The 26,306-nt window shown below is 44.6% G+C and overlaps 1 long non-coding RNA gene across 2 annotated transcripts in view; it reads left to right on the plus strand.

Annotated features, from left to right (window-relative positions):
• LOC147134270 (uncharacterized) overlaps nucleotides 1-26,306 on the plus strand; it is an 83,403-nt gene that overhangs the window by 15,431 nt on the left and 41,666 nt on the right. For both annotated transcript variants that reach the window (XR_015089995.1, XR_015089994.1), the window contains exon 3: nucleotides 15,984-16,151. This is a non-coding gene — a long non-coding RNA (uncharacterized LOC147134270). The remainder of the gene's footprint in view (nucleotides 1-15,983; nucleotides 16,152-26,306) is intronic.

The following is a 26,306-nucleotide window of genomic DNA, read 5'->3' on the forward strand; positions in this document are numbered from 1 at the left end:
TCTCGTTCATAATTGACGTAAACAAATTGTAAACAATCCTGCTACCAGGGGGATCTATAAGGGGGATACGTGAATTCAGACCTGCTTTGACTCGGGTGTTCCCCGTTATGTCATTGATATGAACCAGTGTACCGTCTTTCACAGCCCAGCAAAATTTGATAACCGACTCTGATTCCTGACATCGTCTTTGAGCTCCAAGCTTGTATGGACCAATACAAGCTCGTTCCAAAAACGTCCTTAGTCAATATTCTTGACAAATAAGGCCACATTTTGCCACCAAAATATTGCTGCGCGCTAGTCCGAATTAGGAAATATGAAACTTCGATTTGGAGTCCATTTCTTTGTAATTTTGTGCATTGTACAAAAACTTGAGATCTTGCATGCAATTGTTGTTTGTTTGCCGTTATCTTTTCATATATCGCTATGGCACACATAATGGTCTCTCATTGCTTGTGAGTCACCGCCTTCGACTTGGAACGCATTCAATTGACTCAAATACGGCTCCTTTCCTTACTCCCGCTACTTTTTCGTCAGCGGCACTTTCATAAAGGACCTCGCGGACTTGAACTCTGACTTGAAACTCAGCCCGAGAGAGCGCCGGTGCGCGCAAAGTGGCTGCGAGCTCATCAGGTTCACAGGTTGACGTGGAATAAAGAAAAAGCCCGCCAGCGGAAGGCGGGAGTCTGTCCAAAGCATCTTTAAGGATTAATGGTGCACGGAGCGGCGCTATTAATCCTCCTCCCTGGCTCGCCGATGCGCTGTATAGAATATGAAGGTGACAAAGTGCAGTGTAAATATTAACCAGTGTATCCCTTCGCAATTTTGCCCATTGCACTAGCTTCTCTGCTTATTACCGCCGCCGTAATGAGTCACCAAGGAAAACCCCCTCGTTCATTCCCTTCATAGGGATGTGCGGCGACTGCTTCGCTCCTTTTTTTTTTTTTTTTTTTTTTTTTTGTTCCCGCCTAATTTGCCATTGTGAATACTATCGAGTTAAGTGGCCCGGGTTTGTTTTGCTCCCTGGCTCCCTGCTGCGCTGGCATGAATACACCACTTGGGCTGTAGAAAGAGGAAAGAGCGGAGGAGAGGGGCGACTGCAGTGGCACGTTTCAAAGCGGCAGCACACCAAGTGATGCTGATGAAGAGGGATGCGGTGAAGGGAGACGAACGGCCGGGCCCTCAAGTGTTGTGACGGCCCCGAGGCCCAACGCCGCGTCCCGCCCCGCCCCCCCGCCCCTCCCCCCCCCCGCGGCGGTGAGACAAACTGTAGCTCGCCTGAACCGCAGCCAAGCTTACTGGCTGTTTGCGTTTCTGCAGATGGCGCTCGGTTTAATTACTGAGGAAGTGATGTACTGTAGTATTCATCCTTAACGCGTCCTCTAAATGAAGTTCTTTGGAATGCAGTCAATACATGGGTGGATTTATTTCTTTATTATTTTTAACCCCCCCTTCCCCCCCTTCCACCCCTGGTGCCACACGCTGGCACGTCACCGTTCATCATGTCAAGCGAGCTCAACTTCGCAAGAGAAGCGAGCGCGACTCGTGGCCTCCGCTTCTTTCGTTGGCTCGTCTGTGTCTTATCAAACGTCCATATTGGCTTTGATCTGCATTGTTGGACACCGTGTGGATAATTGAATGATTTTGGCGGATGATATCCCATTAATTGCCTCGCCAGCTGTAGAGCACCGCCTGCAAATATCACATTGCCGTCCGGGTAGCATCTTTTCGAGGCCAATTTTTTGCGTTGATGAATTAGCATTATAGCTCGCACCAGTCAAACACATTTTTGACGCGGGCCACTTTGTGGTTCCGTCTTCCCTCAGAGAGCCGTTATGAGGGTGAAACCAAATAAATGTGTAATCATCAATATGATTGCATACTGTGTAAACAAATGAATGGAGTGGTAGTTTTGAAATCATAAGTCAGGAATAATTGTTTGTTCGATTATTGTGAGAGTTCCTGTTAAGAAGACTTCCAGAATGCGGCCAATTTGACACTGAGAACGCAACCGACACTTTTAGGTTATCCGATGCTCTTTGGTCGGCCTGTGCTGGTAGGAAAGTTCGCCGCTTCATAGCCTGCTGGGTCGACGTGGCAGTTAGCGCTTTGGTGTTTACTGTGTTGTGGATTGGTTAAACAATGCTCTGCCTTAGCTGTTACGCTGATTTTGATTCACTCAAAGTCAGCTGGGAAAGGCTCCAGTTCACCTTTGACCCTAATAAGAATAAGCGGTACAGAAAATCGGCTGATGGATGGATGGAAATAGACATTTTTAAGATGGTCTTTTCAAGGTGTTTGAAAGAAGTTGAAGTTGGAAGCAGTCAATCTGTAGTCGGTTGGTATGTTTCCTGTCGCCCAAAGAATATTTCTTCCGTCCAAACGTCCATCGCTAGTGCCAAGCAGTAAGCGGAACCAAAGAAGGGGGGTGGGGGGGCGTTTGGAACATGGCGGATTCTTGTTAGCCGGGATCCGGAATAATCAGCCGCTCACGGGGCTCCCGCCACAATCCTGCTGGGCCTCTGAAACGTGCCTGTAGAGCCTTGGGGGTTCTCGCCGTTGGAGGCGAAGGAGGGTGGTGGTGGGATGTGGGGGGGGGGGGGGGGATGAGGGGGGAGGGGCACGGATGCTGTCTGATGGTAGCGAATGTCTATTGGGAGATTTGTGGCGTAGGATCGGGGGCAAAGAGTGGAGACGGTGTCAGGGCGATACCCTTGACGGTGATGTGATTGAGTAGACAGCTGCGACCCGCTTCGTTCTTTACCCGCCACCCAGCTGAACACACACACACCCTTGCCCCCACTTTCCTTTTTTCCCGCCTCTATATCCCCAACCCTTTCGCCTTAACTGCATCTCAGTGAGAGTGAGTGAAAACTGGCTATTACACCCAAGCGCATCCAAGTAATTTATGCATGATTGCCTCTCAATCGGAGGCAATTTATCATCCTCTTCCCTACCTTTCTTTTCTTTTTTTTTTTTTTCTTTTTTTTTTTTAATCTGTCGGCGTCTTGTTCCTCCGGACTTTAATCTATGGGGCTATTAAGAATGCTTGTGCAATAATGGCTCAGCCCAGGTGACAGCGTGACATTGGCTCCGTCATTGGCGTGGCGCGGCTTCGGGACGTGGGGAGTGACGGCGGGAAAAATGGAAAGGGGGCAGATGCGGCTTTATTAGACCGTTTGTTTGCGGCAGATGTGAGGAGATTTGTCTGTGCAAAGTGTACACGTCGCAGTGATTCATTTGTGTCGTCCCGCATGGACACAAGTGTTTTAAATGACACACTTCTAAAGGGAAAAGCTACTGGCTTTTGGTCTTATTGATGCCCTGGCGTTCCCTCCATTTTGTGCATAGGCGTAGGCCTATCAAGCTACAAAGTATTAAATGATCAATTTACAATTTTTGCGCCCCTGCAACTGATCCAGAATAGATTGTCTAGGCGGGGCAACTATGTGAAGTTGGCCTGCATCCACGCCAAAGAATCTCCTCCGTCGTCATTATTTTTTCTGACACAAAAATGATGTAAAGAAAATATTCAAAATATGATCTTTCATTGATTGATTTTTTTTCATTATTGTTATATTTTTTCATCCAAATTAAATAATTATTTAAGAACAGTGACCTGCTTGCCAAATAATGAGCTCACCTTTAGCTCAGTATTTCTGTTAACAGTTGATATGCCTCTCACTATATGTACCGGTGATTTCTTAGACTATTGTAAATAGTTGTTCAATTCATAAAGTGAAACTATTATACTGATTCAATAAACTAAGGAACATACTAAGGCCGATTCCACCTAATTTCATTTAAAAAAATAATTGCCATTGTTTCTTTTGTGATAATTAAATTAAAAATTTTAAATTATTATACTGCCCTCAAAATTCCTCAGGGGGAAATTCAAATTCACACATGCTGTGCGTTTTTGTGTTGCGCACCACATAGAGATAGTTATTCACATTTCTTGAAATGCTGACTTTTCGGTTTTTAGCTTTAAGCTGCAATTCTACAAATGAAAAATCCCAAAATAAAATAATGAAGTATTTCACTCTGTGTGTGGTGAATCTAACATGAGTTTCACTTTTTTAATCATTGAAATAAATCAAGTATTCGACAATAGTCAAATGTACTCAGATGCACCTGTATTGTATATCTGGTAGCTTTTCTTGTAGGGTGGTAGCGAAAGAGGTGCAGGCAACCCGAAGACGTGGACAAATGCTGACATGCCACAGAGGCATAAACGGCAGTGGAACGAGCGCATATCGAGCGTTGCAGTCGCGCACTTAGCGGCTGGTGACTGTGAGGTGTGGCTAATGGAAGCTGACCTCGCGCCGTGTTCTCTATCTGCACCATTCAGCAGCCATCAGGCCGGGGATGCATCTTGATTTAGACCCTGTCCCCTCGTCCACCGGCCACCGTACTCTATTTGCTGCTCAGATTGTTAACGTAAAGGAAGGAACACGGATATTGGTACGATAGGCTCGACCATAAATGCATAAAATCAGAGTGGTATAACAATGCGTAGCTTGTCGGTGAATTGAGCAAAGAAGATGAAATTAAATTCCTCTCATATTATTCGGATTTTTTTTTTTTTTTTTTTTTTTTTGCCGTACTGGTGAATTCCGTCGTGAGCCGAAACTGGCAAGTTCTCGACAGTATTGCGGCGCCGAGAAATTAGAGTGGTATGGAACAGATAATATGGGACATGTAGCAAGAAATTAAATGTACAAACGATCATAAACGTGTGTATTTTACTAAATTTCCAAACAATCAAGTGTATATGTAAATTTTCTATTGATTTGACCGTACTTGTAGGGTATGAAATCCTTCTTAGTTGATGAGAACAAGCTCAATTGGTTCGTCAAAATGAAACTTTTTTTTGGTTCGCTGTAAACGTTTGACTACGACTGTTCGTCCTTTTAGCAATTTTAGTAAACTACCTTTTTATTTCCTTTCTTTTGCTTTTGAATATCCTATTTTTTTTTGTTTGTAAATGCCTTTACATTTTCTAGTTTTGATTAGACGAAGCACATTGAGTTACCTTGTGTATAAAAAGCGCCATATAAATAAATTTGCCTTGCCTTACGTGCAACCACATAATGTCACTTTTCCCATAATTTCCCAATATTTTTAGCATCATATCCGACTAAATTCTGCTGATAATGAGCTCAAATGAACCCCGATAGTTGTCAGTAAATGTTTTATCTTGCGTGTTGACTTGATTCAGGAAAAAAAGCCAACAATTAATTAGTGATTTGAAGGCTTTTTGTCACGTTATGTCCACACTGCTCATCTTCTCTCGCCTCCTCTCTGGCTCATCTCTTTTTTTTTTTTTTTTTTTTTGGGCCCTTTACCGTCATTCTCTGCAAATACTTTTCCGAGCTAAATGTTAGCCCGCCGTCTCGTCCGCTGGAAGTCAAATCTCTAGTTAGAAACTTGCGTGCCGACACAGATGGTCGGCGTTATCTTAACAACGCCCAGATGTTTTTTTCCAAAAAGAATATGAGTCATATTTCAGTAGACGTGCGACATCCTCCGTGTTTTAACGCCGCTGCGGCAGCGAGGGGGAAAAGTCCTGTACAAAGTCAAATGGGACAGGTAACACTTGTTCTTTACTCCTGAAACTTTTTTTTTTCCATTTCTCGTCTCCGGCATTGAAATTGTTTTCTTGTGCCTGTCCTCTTAATGTGCAAATGCTTTAAGGAAGCCGCCTCGTGGCTCTTTAAGGAGCAGCAGCAATGAAGCAATCCATCTAAAAGACACGCTGTTGATTTGGCTCCTTTTTAATCATCTGCGTGCATGTGCCTACCATTCTACCCATTTCTACTTAACTTTGTGAGGCGCTAGGACACTGGCCACTGAAGGATAACTCTTTTGGAACCATTAATTGGACATATTCGGCATTTTTCAATGAATAATGCTTGGATCTTAATGACGTGTTCTCATGTAAGTGTACCAATTGGTTTTGAGCTCAAAATAGAATTGTACAGACCCTGGCTTGTATGCTTATGGTGGTGCCTTGAGAGACATTTGATTTGACTTGCGTGTTTTTCCAGACGTAAGCCGTCACTTGCCCATTTTTTATTTTTATTTTTTTGCTTTTATGTGCAAGCGCGAACTTGAGACTCAAATCCACTGCCGGTTGAAGTTTACCGTCAAGCTAAACATCAAACAAAGAGAATTGCACGTTGTGTATTTGAAACAACCAAATAACTGTGCTTTAAGGATGCCCGTACTAGCTTAATGCTAGCGCATGATGGAAAACGCCATTGACGGGGCAACGGTAGTTTCGGTGTTATAAACTCTTCAAAAAAAACTCAAATGGTGGAACAACATATATCATGATACATAAACGGTTAATTATTTACATTCTATTTAATGATGTTATTACTACGTTTTTATAAAGTACAATATTACTAAGTGCTAGTTTCCGTATAAAAACACGTAAAAAAAAATGTCTGTTTTGGAGGAGGTCGGAACAGATCAATGGCATTTCTATTCATTTCAATGGGAGAAGATGATTTGAGATACATTTATTTTGCATTACAAGTGTCGTCACGGAACAAATTAAACTTGTATCTCAAGCTACCACTATATTCGAAATCCTAACAGAGGCTTGGAACGCTACTTTGAAACGGTATCCCAGGCTTCTAACCCTAATTCAAAAACTTGAAACACTAACTGTGGCTTGAAACCCCGACCCCAACTTCTATGTATTGCTGTTGATCCAAATTTGTAAAAATGTTGGCCTTGGTTGCAGGCTGAGCCACTCTAGTTATAATTCTTAACTTCCGTCAAAGAAAACTTTGGCCCCAGGTGCGTTTTATCTTTTTCATTTTGAACATATAAGACGCATTCTCCGGATGGGCATTTTGCTCATTTGGCGTCCTTGATAATGGAACATTTGGCTTGCTACCGAGTTGACGTTCACACCTCAGCTGAATGCCGAAACTGAGAGCTCTGTCGGCTCTAAAAACAACAACAACAAAAAAAACCCACGCACAACAAACAGCGCTGATTAATTTATGCCCCTTTGTCATTGTCATGTAATAATAACAACATGCCGGGCTTCTATCAGCGAGAGTGATGTTGCTATCGATTATGTCACGGGCAGCCTGCAGTCTTGACATTGCAATCTTCACACGCTCGCTCCTCACATTTTCCACCATAGTCACGCACCACGTGAATGCGCACCCGCCTGGACGGAGAGATAACGTGAACACATGAGCGCGTCATACTTTGTACATGGCGTTGGGTTAGCGGCGGCCTGCGGGCAGGAGCGCCGCCACTCCGCTCCGTCGGGATTTGGCCGCCTTGTTGCGGTTGTTGCCCTCGGAGCCTGGCTGCCGTTGTGCCAAAGCGCAACGGCAAGCCTGCCGGACACAAACATCCCGCTCGGCTTTTCATCTTGTGGTCACGCTTGCTCTTCCAGGCTTTTACCCCCCCCCCCTCGGCTGCACTTTTTGATCAAATTCTACCAGCTACCGTATGTCCCGAAATTCCGCTGCTTTTTGTTGTAGAATCATTTTCCAAATTCTGCTACTGGTCAATCAATCAGTGAATGGTTTGGGTACTAATACATGAAGGAAATGCTAATTGAATATAAATCCAGTAGGGCTCTGAGGTCTGCAGACTCGGGTCAATTATTGGGGCCCAGGTTTCAAAGCAAACATGGTGAAGAGGCATTTAGCTGTTATGCTGCATGCAAATGGATTAGCTGCCAATAGAAGTCAGCCAGAAGTATAAATGCTTTTGAATCCAGGTTAAAAACTATCCTCCTCCCCTTCCTTTGATTAAGGGGTTTTAAATTTTGCTGCTTAACTTATATTCCACAAATGCAAAATTAATCAGAATGCCCTGTTTGAACTAGTGGGCCTGCTGGGAACACATTCTTGAAAAAAATATGTTTGGGTTGACTTCCGCTTTAAGAATATAAAAATCACTTTCCCTCTATGGGCTTTTAGCAATTTCAGAAAGTTACCTTTTACTTTTTTCCCCTCTGCTTTTAAACATTTTGTTTGTAAATGTGTTGAAATGTTGTCGATGATTGTTCTTTTAGCAAGTTTAATTAGCTACTTTTGCTGTCTTTGCTTTGCCTTTGAATGTCCTCAGCTATTCTGTTTGTAAATGCATTAGGTAACGCACATTAGCACATTGATTTGCCTTGTTTATGAAATGAAACTTTGCCTTAACTTGCCTAAATTCACGTGATCTAAAATTGGAATCCACGCGTGTTTATTATTGTTGCTGTAGTTTGCACCGAGTTATACGTGGAGCCGTTTCCAAGTGATCCGTTTTACTTTGCGCTGATTTACGTCAGGCCTAGAATGATACGAAATCTGCTGTGATATCTACATAACCTCGAAACGCTAATTTGAAACCCTAACCCTGCCTTGAAATCCTTACTTGAAACCCTAACCCCGGCTTGAAACCTTAACTCTGTCTTGAATACTAATTTGAGTGATGGTTGCTCATCGTTGAGTAGCGCACTCCCATTTTTGCATGAACGGTTTCAAAGCACGGTTGATCAACAAGCAATTCCACACAGTCTCCATGATGAATTCATCAAAAGATTATACAGTGCACCCAGACTGTTTCTCGGTCTTGTTAAGACCAGTGACTCGGAATGATGATCTCCAGATGGATCATCAGATTCTGATTCTGATCTCCCCGCAGAGATATTTTCACACCCCAATTTTTTTTTTTGATTGGACTAATTCATTCTCGGCGACAAAATCCCAAATATTTCGGAGGCTCTTTCTCCAAAGGCGATGTCGGATCACGTGCAACGTTCCTTGTCCGGCAGCGCTGGCCCGACGCCCTGTCGCTTCCAAGCCGAGGGGATTTAAGCGGCAGCTGCGTCTCGGGCTCGGATAGACGGCCGACGGAACGCTGGCGGAGGGAAGAAGAACATGATGTAATCACGGAGATCAAGACTTTCAAGTTGTCTGGCTCAGGAATGGGGGGAAAAAAAGCTGAAGATATGGCCAGAAGTGACGCTTGTGACACTTCCAAAGAGAACAATGACCACACTTCTAACGAATCAAAATAAGAATCTCGCAGATGGCTCTGCTTGTGTCGCAATCTCGTACAGGGTAAAGTAAAGTTTGATTCCACACAGGTGGTTTTGACTCTCGAACGTCAGCGGGGGGGGGGCCTCGGCTGACAGTTCCACTTGAAAAGCGTCTGTAAATGTGAGGTGCGACTGTCAGCGCCGCGTCCCCGCTGGCGTGTCACTAAGCTTCAAACTTTTTTCGCGATTGACTTATTCATGGCCGTCTCTTTACATATTTCATACGGCGCGCCTTCTTACTTGCGGGGGTGGGCCACCGCTGACCTTCATAACCGGGGATTGGGTTCGAAGAGCGGATGCTGGGTTTTTGCTGCGAGTTTGAGCTCTAATTCACACCCCTTTCCTGGTTGCCTAATAATGACAAAAGATGGCGGCAAAGCACTAATTGTGTCTAAATGAAACTTCTCAACTGAATATGCTTCTTTGACAACAAGATGTGCCAAAGTAATAACACAAAAATAGTGAGCTGAGGTGAGTTTTTCAGAAAATAATAGTTAGGTCCCCCCCTGAAAAAAATCAGTAAATAGGTTAATGCCGGACCACAAAAATGCAAGGGTTTTTGGAAAACACTTCTCGTCCATAAATATAAAACAATATGTGTACTATGCTGGCAAATGGTACTTGCTGTCCCACTTGAAACAACACAAATGAAGGACCAAATGCATTTTCCTTCAAATCGAAATGTTTCATACCATTTAAAAAAACCCAAAAAACTTTGGGAAACCAATCGTTTTGAGCAGCTGCTGGCACAGTTGCACAGTTGCAGAGCCGCATGGTGACGACAATTACTTTAAGCCTTTACGTCTATTTCTTCACACGTGTTTGAATTGCAAGGTGGCCCCTTGCTTGAAGGCTCCTCATTGGCTTCGTTTCCGTCCCCTTGTATCAGCTTTTTGTTTCATCAATCACTCGCCGGAGACTGTAGCCACTTGTGACTGTAACGGTCGCACTTTGATTTGTCGCGTTAATACATCAGCTTTTCGGTGCCAGCCAGTCTTAATCTCACAAGCGGCGAGCGGCATTAATCATCCAAACGGCGCTCCCGAGGTAATTAACACCTCGATTATAGACAGTTGATTGTCGCACTGGAGGACGTGCCGATTTTTCACCGATTGTATATCAGCGAGTCCACTGTCTTGGTCATATTTTATGGCAAAATACGCAACTTTTAAATCTCGACTCCAGCGGATGAGTTTCCCCCTCCCCTGTATTACTTCTTTGCAGTGAGTGCCGCGCTTTTTCAGTCGGGCATCAAAAGAACTTGATGGCTTGACAGGACGGGCCCTAGAAGCTCGCCGCCTCCCTCCAGACTGCCTCCCAACCCCAACCGACGAATGTTATTTGCCCCAATTTCGGGGCTTTTCCATGGCAACTCGGATCCGGTGAGCAGGCGAGAGGTCTCCAGTGGAAGCGGAAACGCTGCCGCGGCTGTCGGCTGGCGAGGAGACGCAAGACAAAAGGTCCAAGTTAGAAGTAAAGCGAGCGGTTCTGTTTTATTGTTTAAAAAATAAAAAAATAAAAAAGAGAGAGAAATTATCAAGTTCAATTGCTGCAGTTCCAAATCCCAATTTTGATTAAATATAGCTGAGTGACAGTCATCAAAGTGTCACCCCTGGGAGCTCTTCATAAGATGTAACCCACATTTTGCTCTACTCAAAAAGGCTAAAAACATACAGGTCTCTCTCCTTTTTGTAATATTTTGACATTTATCGCATCCTATTGAGGCAGGAAACTAGTCTATGTACAGTACCCGCTTAGTTGGGAAACTACTCAGTGGTCCTACGACTCATTTGTCACCGTTTTACTTGAGGTTTCAGTGCTCTTTCCATTTGGGCACAATGCGACGACTACTGCATCCCTAGTCAATGTTTTTGCGACTTGGCTCTCGCTGTTTACATCCTGTTTCAATGTTTGGGTCAGAGAACTAGTCCGTTGCTTGGTAACTTTGGTTGTACTGTTTGCTTGGCATTACGACATCTACCACGCTCTGGTTAGCCTGGAAAATAGTCGATGTTCCTGAAACTTTGCTCTTGCCGTTAACTTCCTGTTTCAACGTCGACTGCATACCGTTGAGGCAGGGAACTAGTCAGTGGTTCTGCAACACAATGATCCTGCAACTTTGCACTGACTGTTTACTTCCCGTTTCAGCATCTAGTACATCTCAAATAAGCGGAAACTAGTCGATGTTCCTGAAACTTTGCTCTTACCGTTAACTTCCTGTTTCAACGTCGACTGCATACCGTTGAGGCAGGAAACTAGTCAGTGGTCCAGTTTGCTCTTTCTGTTTACTAGCAGTTTCAGTGTCTACTGCATCCTGTTTGGGTAGGAAACGAATCAATGGTCCCGAATCTCTGCTTTAACTGTGCACCTCCCGTTTCAACATCTTCCGCTTGGACATGAAACTAGTGAAGGGTCCGGCAACCCGCTCTTACTGTTAACTTCCTGTTTTTCAACTTTTGCAGCATCCCGTTCAACACATCAAAGCGTCACACCTCCTCAGAAGCCGTAACCTACATTTTGCTCTATTTTTAAAGGGCCGGAGCTAAAAACACATGTGTCTCTCCATCCAGTGCCCGTGTTTTAAAAGCAGAGAGGACCCGGAAAGCCCTCGTGTCATTCCTTCTCCTACAAAATTGCCCGCATGGCTTCCCAGGACTCAGCCCTCTCCCCTCTTTGTTTCCTCCTCGCCGACGCGGAGCGACAAGACAACTTTAAAGTCGGGTTACGCTCGCTCTTTCCGTAGGATTACACCGGAATCCCAATGGTTTTAAACAGTCACACTCTGCCACTCAAAGCCAGACATTTTTCTTTGCTGCGTTTATTAAAGGAGCTCCGCGGTGACAAGTGAAGCGTTTTGCAGCACTGGAATGAGGGGATACAGAAGAGCTTCTCCCTGCCTATTTTTTTTTTTTTTTTTTTTTGCGGGGGGTGGGGGGGCACTCTGTTTAGAAATACATTCACAAATGTGGCTCGGGGATACAACATGCCACAAAGGATCACAAAGAAGCTTACGGTCGGCCGGTACGGAAGGAACCTAAGGGACGCAATTAAGGGGAAGCATTTAAATGCATTTGCTCATTATCAATGATTGGGAAGAAAAATCATGACAACGGTAGAAACTATGAGTGTGTTTTACCACCAAAACGCACTCATTGTATTCCTTTTCATTAATTGCCGCGTATGCACAAATGAAGCCGGTGCCTGAGAATCCGAGCTAATCCCCCTTTCTCCTTCGAATCTCTGATAAAATGGGAAAGTAGTCAGCACTCCCGCAACTCACGTTCACCTGCTTACTTCCAATTTTGACATCGACCACATCCCGTTAAGGCAAGAAACTAGTCAATGGCACTGCAACTTGCCCTTCCTCTATATTTTCTGTTTCGCCCTTCACTGTATCATCTTTTTTTTAGGAAACTAGTCAGTGGTCTTGCTGCTTTGCCCCTGCTGTTTATTTCCTCTTTTCTTTAAGCAGGTAACTAATCAGTAGTCCTGCTTGTTGTTTACTTTCTCTTTTGACATTGACCGCAGTCGGGCGAATAACCAGCCAATGGTGCTGCTCGTTGCTCTTACGGTTTACTTGCCGTCATGGCGTCTACTGCATCCCACTTAAGCGGAAAACTAGTCAATTGGTCCTGCACGATTGCGCCTGTTGTTTACTTTGTGTTCTGAAATCCAGGCCATCCCTTTTAGGCAGGAGTCAAGTCAATGGTCCTGTAATTTCCAAAATTCTATCATCGTCTTCATTAGATGGCGGCAAGGACAGTACGATTAAGGGGTTCGTTATGCAGGCCGTGTCTTCCCATTGTACCCATTGTAAAGCAACCTTTTCAGTCGTTAATTCCCCCCCCCCATAGAAAATTAAAGGGATTAGAGCGTAGACATTTCGTGAAAGCACAAACATATGCAGATGGATTCTGTGCCAGACCTTGCGCACGTGATAATCGTGTCTAATTATGTGTAATCCACCAAAGAGAGATGGGCCTTGTAGGAATGACAAATATTTGTGGTTGCTTTCCCAAAATCATTGTGGACAATCAAATTGGGTGGACATTTTCTTGTTAAAAAAAAAAAAAAAAAAAAAAAGCCCTTCCCTTAAAACTTTATTGTCATGAGATACAGTTACAGATTATTTTATTTCGTTATTCATTGTTGTATTCTTATTTCAATCATTGTATTTTATATTTTATGTACAACACTGTCACGGCTGCAATTGTGCTTTAGGTGCTCTAAAATATTAAAACTGTATTCTTCTAAAATTATTTTTTTTTTTTCTAAGACTAATATTTCTCTAGTAATATGACCTGGTTGTAAAATGACAACTATTTGGCAGGCTATTACAACCTTTTTAATCATTACAACTTTATTAGTCAAAATATTTTGACCCTGTTTATTTATTTATTTTTCCTCAGATTTGATGACTTATTTATTTATTAACTTTCTGACTCTATATTTTTTTTAAATCCCAGCAGTAGACATTTATGCATTCTTGTAAAATTGTAAACTTGATCCCTTTTCCTCATTTTGTTTGGTTTTTCTTGTAGTCCAACAAGCCCTTTGTTATAGCCAAACATAAATACGCCTTAAGACCGTTTGCGTTCTTCCCCGGTGCGATCCACCTTAAGAGCGTCTCGCAAACGGCCTCGGCTGTCAGGCTTACTGTTTATCTATTTCTTCTCGCACTCCCAGCTCATTACTGAACGCTTGGTGCAAATATGGATCCATTCTACCACGATCCATCACTTGTGACACGTACACACTGTAATCTATTTTAAACGGCAGGCTATGATGCTGATGATGCATGGCAGAAGAGGGGATATTGTCTGCACATTTATGAGTGTGTATATTGATCATCAATTTTCTCCCGCCTCCCTCGCCGCTGTGCTGTTTTCCCAAAGCTTTATATGCATTGTGCTTTAGCGGCGTATTGACAGCCCGGACGTGTTTGACCGGAAGGGGGCCAAATTGAAACATGATGATGGAGACCCTTCTAATAAAGGCCACTTAGGGCAGCAGCAGTGGAGTGGAGTAAATCGCGCCGCGACTTTGTGTCTATTGATCGGTCGTGGTAGCGAGGCGTCGCAGTTTGCTAGACTGAGCGGGGGGGGGATGATAGCAGCCGTCTGGTTTAACCTTTGAGGATGAAGCAACAGATCACAACATTGAGTAAAAAGTATGTCAGAGACATTTTATAGAAGACAGATGGCGTCCACGCAGGTCTATGCTTTGTTAACGTTTATTAGGATGGCAGTCGTGGTGCGCATCGGGTCTCATCATTCCATCTTGTAATGACGCCTTTATAGATTTTCCAGGGTTGGAAAAGTTGTCAACTTTTCAAAGCTTTGGAATATTCTGTAGGACAATGGGAAATCACTGGAAATGTGTGCTATGTATGTATGACTTTGGGGTGGGAATCTATGGGCACCTCACGATTCGATCCGATTCCGATTCTGACGCTCACGATTCGATTCGATTCCGATGCATCACTACATTGGCTTGCATTTTGGAGTTCATGTAAAACACTGGTACCTTTTTTCAAACAAAAACTCGAAGAGCCAGGAATTATATTTCACATTTGACTTGGCTGCTCGTATGACGTTTTGCTTGTCCCGCCATCTTGTCACCTATTAGCTTAGCTTAGCTTAGCACAGACGTCTGACCTGACGTACAAACACACGTGCATGCGCATGCTTTTAGTTTTTTTAATTTACATTTTAAGTATCGATTATTAATACCAATGAATCGATTCAGAATCATTTTAATACACCGAACGATGCATCGAAAAAATGATTATCGTTCCCACTCCTAAAAACAAACCTGGAAAAATTGGGGCGTTTTATAACTTTTGACTATTTATCAATCATACTTGGTCGCTATTTCTTTTGCATGTAAGTATGCATTAGAGTAGTTGTTGTTGTTTTTTTTTTTTAACCAATTGAAACTGTTTATTTTGAAAGTTGCCTAAAAATAATACAAGCCACCATTGCCCTCCCCCCCTCTATTGCCTCAGTGGCATCAAGCCTGTGAATTCCTCACCATCCTTTGGAGATATGCGTGGCCTTTCTTCTCACTCCCAGCGCTTGTTGCCGACAATTTCAATCTGCATGCTGGTTTGAAGGGGCTGCCAGGTGCTGCTGGCTCCAACCATATGTCCTATGACACCGTCTAGGGAGGCGACGAGGGCACGGGTTCGGGATCAAAATCTGGAGCTACCTCTAAGAACGACCCTCTATGAAACTCTGCTCCGATGACACGTGGCCCAAACGCAAACCCACCGGAAGATCATCGCTAGCCCCGAGCAACGGTTCGGTGGCTTCCGCTCCACCCTCCCGCGGGCTCGTGGCGGAAAACGACGGATCCTATTTCGGGGAGCCAGTTGGCTCGGCGTGGTGGGGTGGAAGTCTGTCACTCGGTAACATTCGAGCTGGAGTTTATTGTGTTCCCATCTTCCTCTGTTAGGAAGTCTCCTCTCTTCTCTGTTTCTGATCCAGGGTTGCGATTTTGTGTCGAGCGCGGTCACGCTACCCCCAGGTGGGGCCTGTGAGCCTGCTGATAGTCAAGCTTGAATGGAAAGACTTGCATCAGAGTTGGAGAAGCAGTCCAAAGCAGGCTACACGCGTACCAATAATCGTGCCAAAATATGAGCTTTTTTATCCCTTCTGATAAAAGTCAGCAAATCTGCGATTATCCGTTGTCTCTAAAAGATTATCCTGGCCAATTATCCCGCGGTGTTTTTGGTAAGGACTTTTCGCGAGTAAAGTCAAAGGAAAATGGAGCAATTAACGTCAAGTGGAGACGATCTACAGTTTTCAGTACAACTTTAATCAACCTAAAATGCAGGTTTTGCCACGATGGGGGGGAAAGGCCACAGTTCTCACATGAGCAACTCTGCTCACATTAAAAATATGTTTTGCTCTTTTAGAGACCAAATATGTGTGCCAGAGTCGCCAGGATGGTGGGGACACTTTTCTGAGGAAAAAGGAGCCCTCGTCAGCCGTCACCTCTGTGAGATGAAAAGGTCTCGAAAGCAGTCCGCCACCCCGCAGGACACAGCTCGGCTGCCCGAAGACGTGTTTGACAGAAGTGGCAGGTACTTGACCTTCTTCTCTGGCTTTTTCCTCTCCCTCTTACTTCCAACCGGTCTCCTTTGCGGTGCCCCGGGCGACCGCTGTCGCCACTGCCGCGTGTCCCAGTCCCTTTGTTTGTATTTATCCAACTTGAAAACTGTCGGATAAAACTGTCAAAGGAAACAGATGTACCGATATGACCGTTGACCTCAGGTACCGCTGATTCAGCATTTCACCCGTAAAGTCCGGAAATTGTCCAATATGCCCCCCCCCCCCCCAAAAAAGCACTGAATACAAAGTGGATCGATTTTTTTTATTTTTTTTTTTTTCACATGAAGTTTTCAGCTAAACACCCTCCATCAGTGCGGCTTTAAAAAAGAATAGCGCTTCTAAAAAATAAAGGGAACTACAATGCCCATCATAATCATGTCCATAATGTGCCCAATATTATGAATCATGGCGGGGCTCTTTCAAAGCTAGAGTGCTGAACAGAAAACAGACACAGTCCTCTGCAGTTGAAAAATACATTGCCTTGTTAGCTGGCTGTTGCATATTAATGCAGAGGCCACAGATATGGTTGAGTGAAGGGACCGTTCAGTCGCGAAAGAGTAACGACAAGGCGGGATGGCTCGTTTTTTTTTTTTTTTTTTTCTCCCCATGTCTCTCTTGCTGTTGTATCACGAAGATGATGGCATTACAGCATCCTCGGGGCAAAATTGAAGGCAACGCGGCCGGGGGGGTCGTCTACTGTACTGAGCTTGCGTTCCGCGTGAACCGTCTGATTGCGGGGAAGACGGGTACATTTTTTACAGCCTTGGCGCGCATTTCCATTTTTTTTTTTTTTTTTTTTTTTTTTCCCCGGCAGACTGTGTCCCGTGTCTTGGCTAACAATAGGCGAAATGTCAGCATACTTTCAGCCGGCTCTAAATTAAACATTCAACCTTCCTGAGTACACATTTATAGAGTTGTTCCTTTCCGCCTATTCCGTTACTTTTCAATTTTTCCACCAAATGAAGCGCAGTTTGATTCATTTCTTTGTTTTTAGCCACAAATACAAAACACCAGCTTTTCGACTTCCTTTTCTGGTCAGACGTCACTTGCCTTTATCAGCGTAATGGTCAGGAAAGTCGACTTAATCCAGTGGGGGTAAGTGGGATATTTTATTAATAGCAACTATTAATATTCCATCGCAGTGGGTGTGTTTCTTTTCGCAGAAGCATAATGAATAACTGAACACCTCCATCGTAGCAGTCTCCTCGGCATGAATATTCAGGCCACGGTGAGCTGAGAGCTTCTCCTGCACATTGGAAACACATCCCACCCGAGCTCCCAATTTTCTCCCAGGAGCACCGAAGGGACCGGCCGTCTTTTTCCGGTCGGATATTTGCCCCGCCAAGGCGGTGGGGGATGAATCGATTCCTCTTGTGTGGCTTTGCCTGGGTATTTAACCGATTGATTAATCGCGAGCCCCCGGGCCGATACGGGATTGATCAGGAGTGGTCAACGCGGGGTCGCGTTTGCGCGGTCGAAAAAAGCTACTGGCGTGAGGGACTGAGGGCTGACTTAATGGTGCTGTCGGTGGACCGGCTAGGACACCTCTCAAGCAAACGTTTCCAGTGGCGTTTAATCCAAAAGAAATTCACGTGTTCCACTTATTTGTCAGTGTACCCCGTTAACCATTTAAGAAGCACTTCCCGTTCGTTCTGGTCGGTCGGATGAATACGGGAGAGATCAAACCAACAGTAAAGTGTACAGTGGCTTTCCAAACGGCCTGCCACTGAATTAGCTTGTATGCCATTGTGACAATGCCCCGGTGGTCACTCGAGTGACCTTCCGGAGGAGACGCGACGATTCTTTCGAGACGGAAGACCGCGAAGAAGACTTGATATTATGCGTAACACTGAACTTTGCAAGGACCCCGAACCGAGCGGAGAACCGGAGTCGTCTTCGCCGCTCCCCTCGCCGCCTTCCGCGTCCTTGTGTTGTCTAGTCAACTGCTCGGCGCCGAGACGGTCCGCAGAGAAATATACGACTGGGCCGCATATCACAGCCATCCATCAGCCCGACTCTCCCAAATGTGGCGCGAGCTGTTATGAAAGTGGCACCGTCGTATATCAAATGATTCTACAGACAAATCAAAACCTCGGGGGCGCTTGCCTCGGCACGTTTGTGGCCCGGTTTTGTTTACAGTGTGCAATCAGCACCGCGCATGCTAATACTTCAACCTGAGACCGGAACACCAAAAGACGTCTTATGTTATATACCGATGCAACAGTAAATGTTTTTTTGGTTTTTTTTTTACTGGTTGGTGTGTTGATTTGTTGAAGGTCTAGCTCTAATTGTTGGTTGGTTTCTCTGCTAAAAAAAAAAAAAAAAAAAATGAAACAGGCAAGATTCGGTGACACCAGCAAAGTTAGAAAACGCAACAAAACCATGCTGGTCTACGATGTTTTTTTTCGTTTTGTTTAGTTTTTTTCTGTAAGGTACATTGCCTCCACCTTCAGAATTGAAAGCAACGAGCAATTAATGATTCTGTTTTATCAGCACACACGGGATGGACTTTGTTCGGCTTTGGCGATGCCGTTAACTGCTGTTGCGAGTTGCACACATGACCAATCACTTTCATTCAGTATTTACTGTGTCCCGCTAACTGTCTCTCTCTGACTCATAGGCAAACACGCATACGCTGATGCTGAACTTATCCCTTCTAAATATGGGTTCCCGCTGGCAAAACAGATGCACTAACTCGGCGCTGCGAAACAGCGCGGCGGCGTGAAGCTAGAGGACATATGGCTCCTTTTCTGCTCTGACTAGTCACAAGTTCAAACAATTGGCTTTGATTGACCAAGTCAAGAAAAGCCATGAACCTTGACCACTCCCTTGTGTGCATCTCGCATTGTTAGGATGGACATTTCACAGGCTCGGGACCATGCAGCAATTAAAATCACAACCACGTGTGGTGTATGCATCGGATTAAATCAGCATCCGATGTTGATTATTGCCTCCTTCAGCATTTTATAAACTCAAGATGTCTGTCCTATCTTGTATTCTTGCCCAATATCAGTTGAGTTGTATTCATCTAATGTTTAAATTGTGTACCACATTTTAGCAAATGGATTTGGACTTAACTCATTCAGTGCCAGACATTCTCAGACCCTCTTTTTTTAGCCCTAATGTTTAAAAAATAAAATAAATAAATAAATTCCTGAATTCCTGGGGTTGAATGGCTGGACTGTGAAAAGACGTATAAAAACATTGTTGGCACTGAATGAGTTTTAATCCTCGCAAACACAAAAGAGTGTGTTGGTTGGCGTTTTGTCTTTTTGTTTTGGGCTGCCCGTGCTTTGCCCACGGTGCCCAGTGGCCGAAGCAGTAGCGGAGGCACTGCCGCTAACCCTTCCTTCCCGCCTCCATTAGAGTCAGAAAAGTAGGGGATTACCACCCGGGGGGCAAGGCTAATGACTGCCATGGCCGCAGAAAGCCGATTTAGCGAAACTGCGGCAGGGAGCCGTGAAGCCGAAATCTCCTAAGACCCAGTGTGAGAGGCCCTAATAAAAAAGACACTTGGCCTTATCGTCTGCTTCCTTCTTGAGGGAAAGTTGTAAAAAGCAAAAGGGGTATGCGACGCATGCATTCTCTCGCTGTATATTATATCACCATTTACACAAAAGGATTGTGACGTTCTGATGCATCTGTAGCGCTTTGACTACGCTATGACGTGTTCGGTGTGATCTGTAGGCGCACTCAAGCTTCCACGTTTTGGTCTTTTTTCCTCAAAATGGCAAAAGAGCCTCAAAAGTAGAGGATATTGGACAGGATATTGGCTTGTAAAAATCCGATGAAAACTGCTTTGCTCATGCAAAGGCAATGACGGGACCCGGGAGTTGCACACGCAAATTGAATTGATTGAAGCGGAGGATTACGCATGCAAAGAATCGGTTGTTTGAGATTTAAATACAATGGTGGAAATTGGGGGTTACACCTTCAGCAACCACGAAGACTATGATGCAAACTGCTGTTTACGCATGTCAACTGAAGGGGGTGCACATGTAACAACTCGGGGGTTACAGCAACTATGGTGGAATTTAGGGTTACACGTTCAAAGGTTATGAGGGAACCTGGCGGGTAAATCATGACACAACTAGAGCGGTGCTGTGAGATGCCAGAGCCTTGACTCGGGGAATTTTTCAAGGTACGAGCCGACAAAAAAAATTAGGTGCGGTCGTGTTTTTGCTCGGATTTTTTTGTTTGCATGTGCGTTTTTTACAGTGTAATGTTGAGTGCATTTTTTCTTAAAGCGGAAGTCAACCCAAACATATTTTATTCAAGAATATGTTCGACGCAAAACAAGGCATTCTGATAAATATTGCGTTTGTGGAATAAGAGTTAATCCGCCCCGTTTTTAGCCATCTCTGGGGGCGGCCATTTTGTCACTCCTGTCGACTGAAAATGACATCACAGCTGCTCAGGTATCGACCAATCACGGCTGACCTGTTTTCTGAGTCTGAGCCGTGATTGGTCGTTGTGAGCAGTTGTGATGTCATTTTTTAGTCAACAGAAGTGACAAAATGGCCGCCCCGCAGAGATGGCAAAAAAAAGGGCTGGATTTTGCTGCTTAACTCATTTTCTGCAAACGCAATATTAATCACAATGCCGTGTTTCAACTAGTGGGCCTGCTGAGAACATATTCTTCAAAAAAAATATGTTCGGGTTGATTTCCACTTCAAGAAAAAAAAGGGGTGTTTTTTTTGGGGGGGGGGGCTGTAACTTGATGTAAATTGGGGTTACACATTTAATGACTTCGCTAGAAAGTGGGGGTTACACATGCGCAACACCTAAAATGGAAACTGGGCTTTACACATGCAAAGACTAGTGGGAACCGTGGCTTCCAACACGCCACTTTTGTGGCATGTTTAAGGAATGATTCCCGGGGGTGCATCGCATTGAATGCAGCGCGAGCGGTTCCTGCAGTCCTTTTTAGATTCCACTCAGCGCCATCAAGAGACTTCGGCTCCGTGACATTTAAGAATATCTGATCTAAGGGCATTCTTATCGTTTACTGCCGCTTCTCTTACTCCTCCTATTTTCTTTTGTTCTCACAACCGCCCCCCCCCCCCTTCCGTTGTCAGTGTTGCATTCCGCGGCTCCCCTTCCTGTCTAAATAACTCGTGCGCATGCAAGCGCACAGCATGCGGCGGCACCTTATTGATCGGCAGTGGGGCCGGAGGAGCGCGCTCGTGTAGAAGTTTGTACAATTGATCTCGCACAATCCCCCCCCCCACAGCCCCCTTTTGCTTGTCTGCTGTTTGCTGGCACATTTTTCCTACATACATACATATTCAGGATGTGCTAAAGTCAAAGTGGAGACGATTTTGTTCAAAGTCTGCAATTTTAATTGCGCCGTTGCACCTACAAAAACAAGAGCGGGCTCTGCTGCTGTTTACCCATAGGACGCGCCTCGACGGATGTAGCACAGTGATGTGTGTCAGCTTGCAGATGAGCGCACACCGCAAAGAACTCGCCACGGGATTCCGGCACGCATCGTCGTGCGCCGCTCGACGGAATCCGAACGCCCGGGACGCTGACTATTTCTTTGCCTCGCCGCAGTTCGGAGCTCTCCGGCTCCCCGTTGGCGAGAAGGCCCTACCGTTGGCTTTCAAGCGCTGACATTTGAAAAGACTAAATTCACTTATCGGCAATCCTTTTGAGAAATAAGTCCTTTGAGGGGTGGGTTGTAAAGTAGTTGAGACCCGCCCTACCTACCAATCTTTAGCTACCCGTTAACGCCCTACAATAATAAACTTAGCCTGCCTACCTACCTAACCTTCGTCTTCCTACCTACCTATGTCTGCTAATCTATTTACAAAGGTAAAAGATAAATTACCTAGCTACCTTACATTCACAAATGGACTTACCCTCCTGCCTACCTACACTAACCTATTCAAGTAGATAATTGACCTAACTACCTACACTCATGTATCTACAAAGGTAAGTAGATAATCTACCTGCCTACCTAGAGTACCTACCCTCACCAATGTGCTTACCTTCCTACCTACCTTACAATATCCTACCTACAGTTACCTACTTACCCAACTCTACTTACTTTCCTACCTACCCTACACTAATCTACCTACCTACCCACTACCTACGCTAATATACCTTCCTTCTTTGCCTTGACATACCCGCCTAGCCTACCTACCTCCCTACCTGTAACCGACCCACTCTAAGATGTCCCCCCCCCTATACTTACCAACATCGTACGATATCATAATTAGTGAGTGTGTACTATGCGACTTTGTTTTTAACGAACAGTTTGAAAACTGCATATCACACGCCGGCGTTGTGTCTGCAGCCGCGTGACGCCTGACTGCATTTTCTCCCAAATCCTTGTATATTTGTGAAGGAGGCAAGTCTGGCAAAGGATTAGGGGGGTGGGGGGTGGGGTGGTGGTGGGGGGGGGGGGGGGGGGGGACAGCAAACTGCCAAAATCTGCACAGCCTGTCAAGAGTTTGGAAAAGAAAGAGACGGGAGAGGCGAGAAAAAATGTCAAGGAGGAGACTGCAAATGAGGCTTGTTTCAATAAGGGGATCGATGGGGATGCAGGAAAAGATGTTGTGTGCATCGATGATAAGTGTCCATTGGCAAACACCAGACGGGAGCTTATTGAAGGGGATATGTGTGTCTACCGGGGGCGAGCGGCGGGTATAGAGATTGTGTCACAGGAAATAGATGAGCTATCCGACCCCCCCCCGCAAGTTTCCCTTCCCTCGAGTTGTTAGGGCCTTGAAAACAATGCTCCCCGGGAGCAGCCCATGGCTGCAGAGACACATGATGTCTATTTCATTTTGAAATCAGCCCACTGGTATTTTTATTCCAGTTCCTCCAGACGCCTTGATGATGATCACTCGTGGCTACTGTACCGGTCCGGGGATCTCTACAGGCTTGATAATTATTTTTAGGCGCTTGCCCTTTGTGTTTGTTCACTTCGCTGGCCTGTGCCTTCTTTGGGAAGACGTGATTGTTGGGGACAGCCCTTCAGCAGTTGTCCGTGTCACAGGGCCTTGTGGGGAGCGTACACTTTTCTCTCCGCGGAGACCAACCCTTGCCATCTTACAACATGCTGACCAGCTACTGATGGTAGCTCCCTTATCAACGCATGTCCTGCCATTAGCTGCAAACAGCCTCCTTGGCTGCATTAAAAAAAAAAAAAAAAAAAAAAAAAAAATGGAGGATTCTTACCACATCTTGAAGAATCCATGTGATGTGCTATTGGAATAAATGAAGCCATATTATATAATACAGAGCAAGAAATGTGACAGACATTTCCGTCAACCTTTTGGCGGAAGAGGAAACAGTTTGACTATATTTCTATATCGTGCGTTCCTTTACTCAAATAGTCCATGAGCATCATTTTGGTACTTTTTGCAACTAAACGTTGTAAAGTTGTTGTTGTTGATGCAGCGATGACGATGATGAGTCTTGCGAGGTGTTCGCTTCAACAGTCAAGCATGTCAGCCTTCAAACATAATCTGTGACTTGTTCAGTCCGACTCTTCAGTTTTCGGAGAAGCTCTCTTTGACGTGTCTCGCTTAAAAAAAAAAAAATTAAATAAAAAAATAAAAAAGCCGCGCCACGAGTGACAATGAGCCGTCGTGACATGTCAATTTTCAGGATCAGCTCCGCCTTGAAAAAATGTCAGGGACCCTCCCGGCCGTCCGTCTGCGCATGAGAAAAATGCTGTTCGGCAGCTTAACGATAGCAAATCTGTCAATCCATTTTGTATCGAGCTTGTCCCCATTAGCCGACTTGGGGCAAGTGGCAGCGTACACCTTGGACTGGTTGCCAACCAAGTGGTGAGTCATCAAATTAAAAAACATAACATCACAGCCATCAAGCCTATAAGTAGTTCCTACACGTTAATTTGGTTCTATCGGCCCACAAATGAGAATTTAAACTGCTCTTCAGTTGTGAACTGAAAAATAACTGTTGGGGGGGGGCTCTTATTCGCCTGTCACTCAACTGCAGCAACCACTAGAAAAGCTACAAGTAGAAAAATCCTCTTCGGCTTCTCAGTACGGCTGTAATATTAGTCGTTCTTCGCAGAGGACAAATCAAATACGCCCGTGAGTATTGTGAAAATATCTGCATTGTTTGTGTTCTAATAATCTCTGCTTCATTGGTAATGACAGTGCCACATAATGAAGATGCTAATCTTTATCCCGTGTGCCTTTGGAGTTTCACATTGTATGTTAGCATGAAGTAGCGGAGGCAACAGTGTTCAATTCTCTCTGTTTTATGTTTAGTTTGACAGTAAATTTCAACTGAGAGTGGCAAAAAACAGCTTGAACTCTCTTTTTGGAAGAAAATAGACTTATTATATTGACCATACAGCTGCTTGTTAATTGAATTGCTGACAGACAGTCCCGCTCACACATGCACTCCCCCATAAAACATAAAAAAAAAAGTGTTTTTGTTTTTTTGGGATCTCTGACTTTCATTGTTTCGTTGTTTAACTCATTCACTGCCATTGACAAATTTATTTGTCTTTTCACAGTCCAGCCATTCAATCCCAGGAATTTATTTATATATTTTTTTCCCAATATTCCCATTTGTGATTCCTATGGAAAATTTAATTGGAAATTTTAACTCATGCTGTAATTACCATTGTGTTATGTGTTTTTGTCATTTAAATCAAAGAGTGTCTCATGGGATTATTAATGATGTGGTTATTTAGTTTGGTATCTATTTAACAATGAAAACAAAAAAACAGACGGACCACGGCCTAACTGAACATACCGATGCACCACTTGGTCCAAAACATGGCCAGCTCTCTTTTGTGTCCTCACACTTACTTTTTTCCCATGCTCGGAAGTGCTAGTCGGGGTGATGAGGGATCACAGCGCGCAAACGTTTGGCGTTGGTACAGAAGGTATTATACACACACACACCCTGCTGCACTGCATGCCAGAAGAAAACGCACCGAGCCTCCGCGCTTGGCTTTATTGGATCCGAGCGTAGCGCAGCGGCGCTTGCAGCTGCTGTGCAGACTTGATCTAATCACACAGACTTAGCTGCACATCCAAATCATATGCAGGCACACCGCTGCATGATGACAATAATCATATCAAATAGGCATGATATATTTCATAATGACCGAAAGGCGGGTGATCTAAAAAAAAAATTTTTTTAAATCCAAATGTTTGCAATGTGACTAATTCCAAGACGACATCCTTGGGCGTGCAAGTGACCCTTGTTGCTATACTGAACCATTTTTTGTTACCTGAACCCTGACGCTTTGTGATGGTGATGCCATTTTCAGTTGACAGAAAGTGGCAAAATGGCCGCCTCCCGAGGTAGATTAAAAACGGGTGGATTTTGCTGATTCATTTCTATTCCACATATTAATCAGGATAAGCAGTTCGGAGACTTTGTCGCTTGCCACTGGCACATCTGGGAGCCAATTATGGGTGGAGAAGCTTGGTGTCATTGGCAGTTATGATTATTGTTATTATGTAAATCAGCCCTACTGTTCCGCAACAGCGGGTGTTAGTAAGGCTCACTTAGTGTTTACTTTACTTTTACTTTTATTTCATAGGCTACTTCTTTAGAGGGGAAGAACTCCAGATAGCCAACTATTTGTAAACAAGCAATTAAAAAAACAAAACAAAAAAACAATCACACTTGGTAAAAGTTATGATGGCAGTGACAATTTGAATCTGGAATGGATTCATTCATAGTATTTCCTATAAATGTTCTAGTCAATAGTGTTCAACTGGAGTTTCTGCTGAAATTTGACTGTATGTTTTCAAAAAAAACAGCATGTATGTTTAATTTGATTTGAACTAGGCCTCGCCGTGATCATCTATCACTCAATTGAATTGAGTCATTAGCCTTTGTGACAGCGGCGGCGTCGTCGGCCGTGACGCCGCCGCTGCCATCCGGCAGCCGAGCGCACGTGTTGATTTGGATCCACAAGTCGCCCATTAAATACAACAAGTTTGCGTGCGCGCGCGCGCGCATTTGTGTGTGCTCAAGTATGACTGTGTACCGAGGAGGAACGCGTCGTCTCCCGAGTCGGCGGCGCGTCTGCGCGGCAGCCTCCGCGCTGACACTCGCGCAACGACACGCTGCTCTGCAAATGTCACTCGCATCCAATTAAAGGGTCGACTGACGCCATC

This window comes from Filicampus tigris, chromosome 16 (genome assembly GCF_054856515.1).
Source record: "Filicampus tigris isolate MCC_2025a chromosome 16, RoL_Ftig_1.0, whole genome shotgun sequence".
NCBI lineage: Eukaryota > Metazoa > Chordata > Actinopteri > Syngnathiformes > Syngnathidae > Filicampus > Filicampus tigris.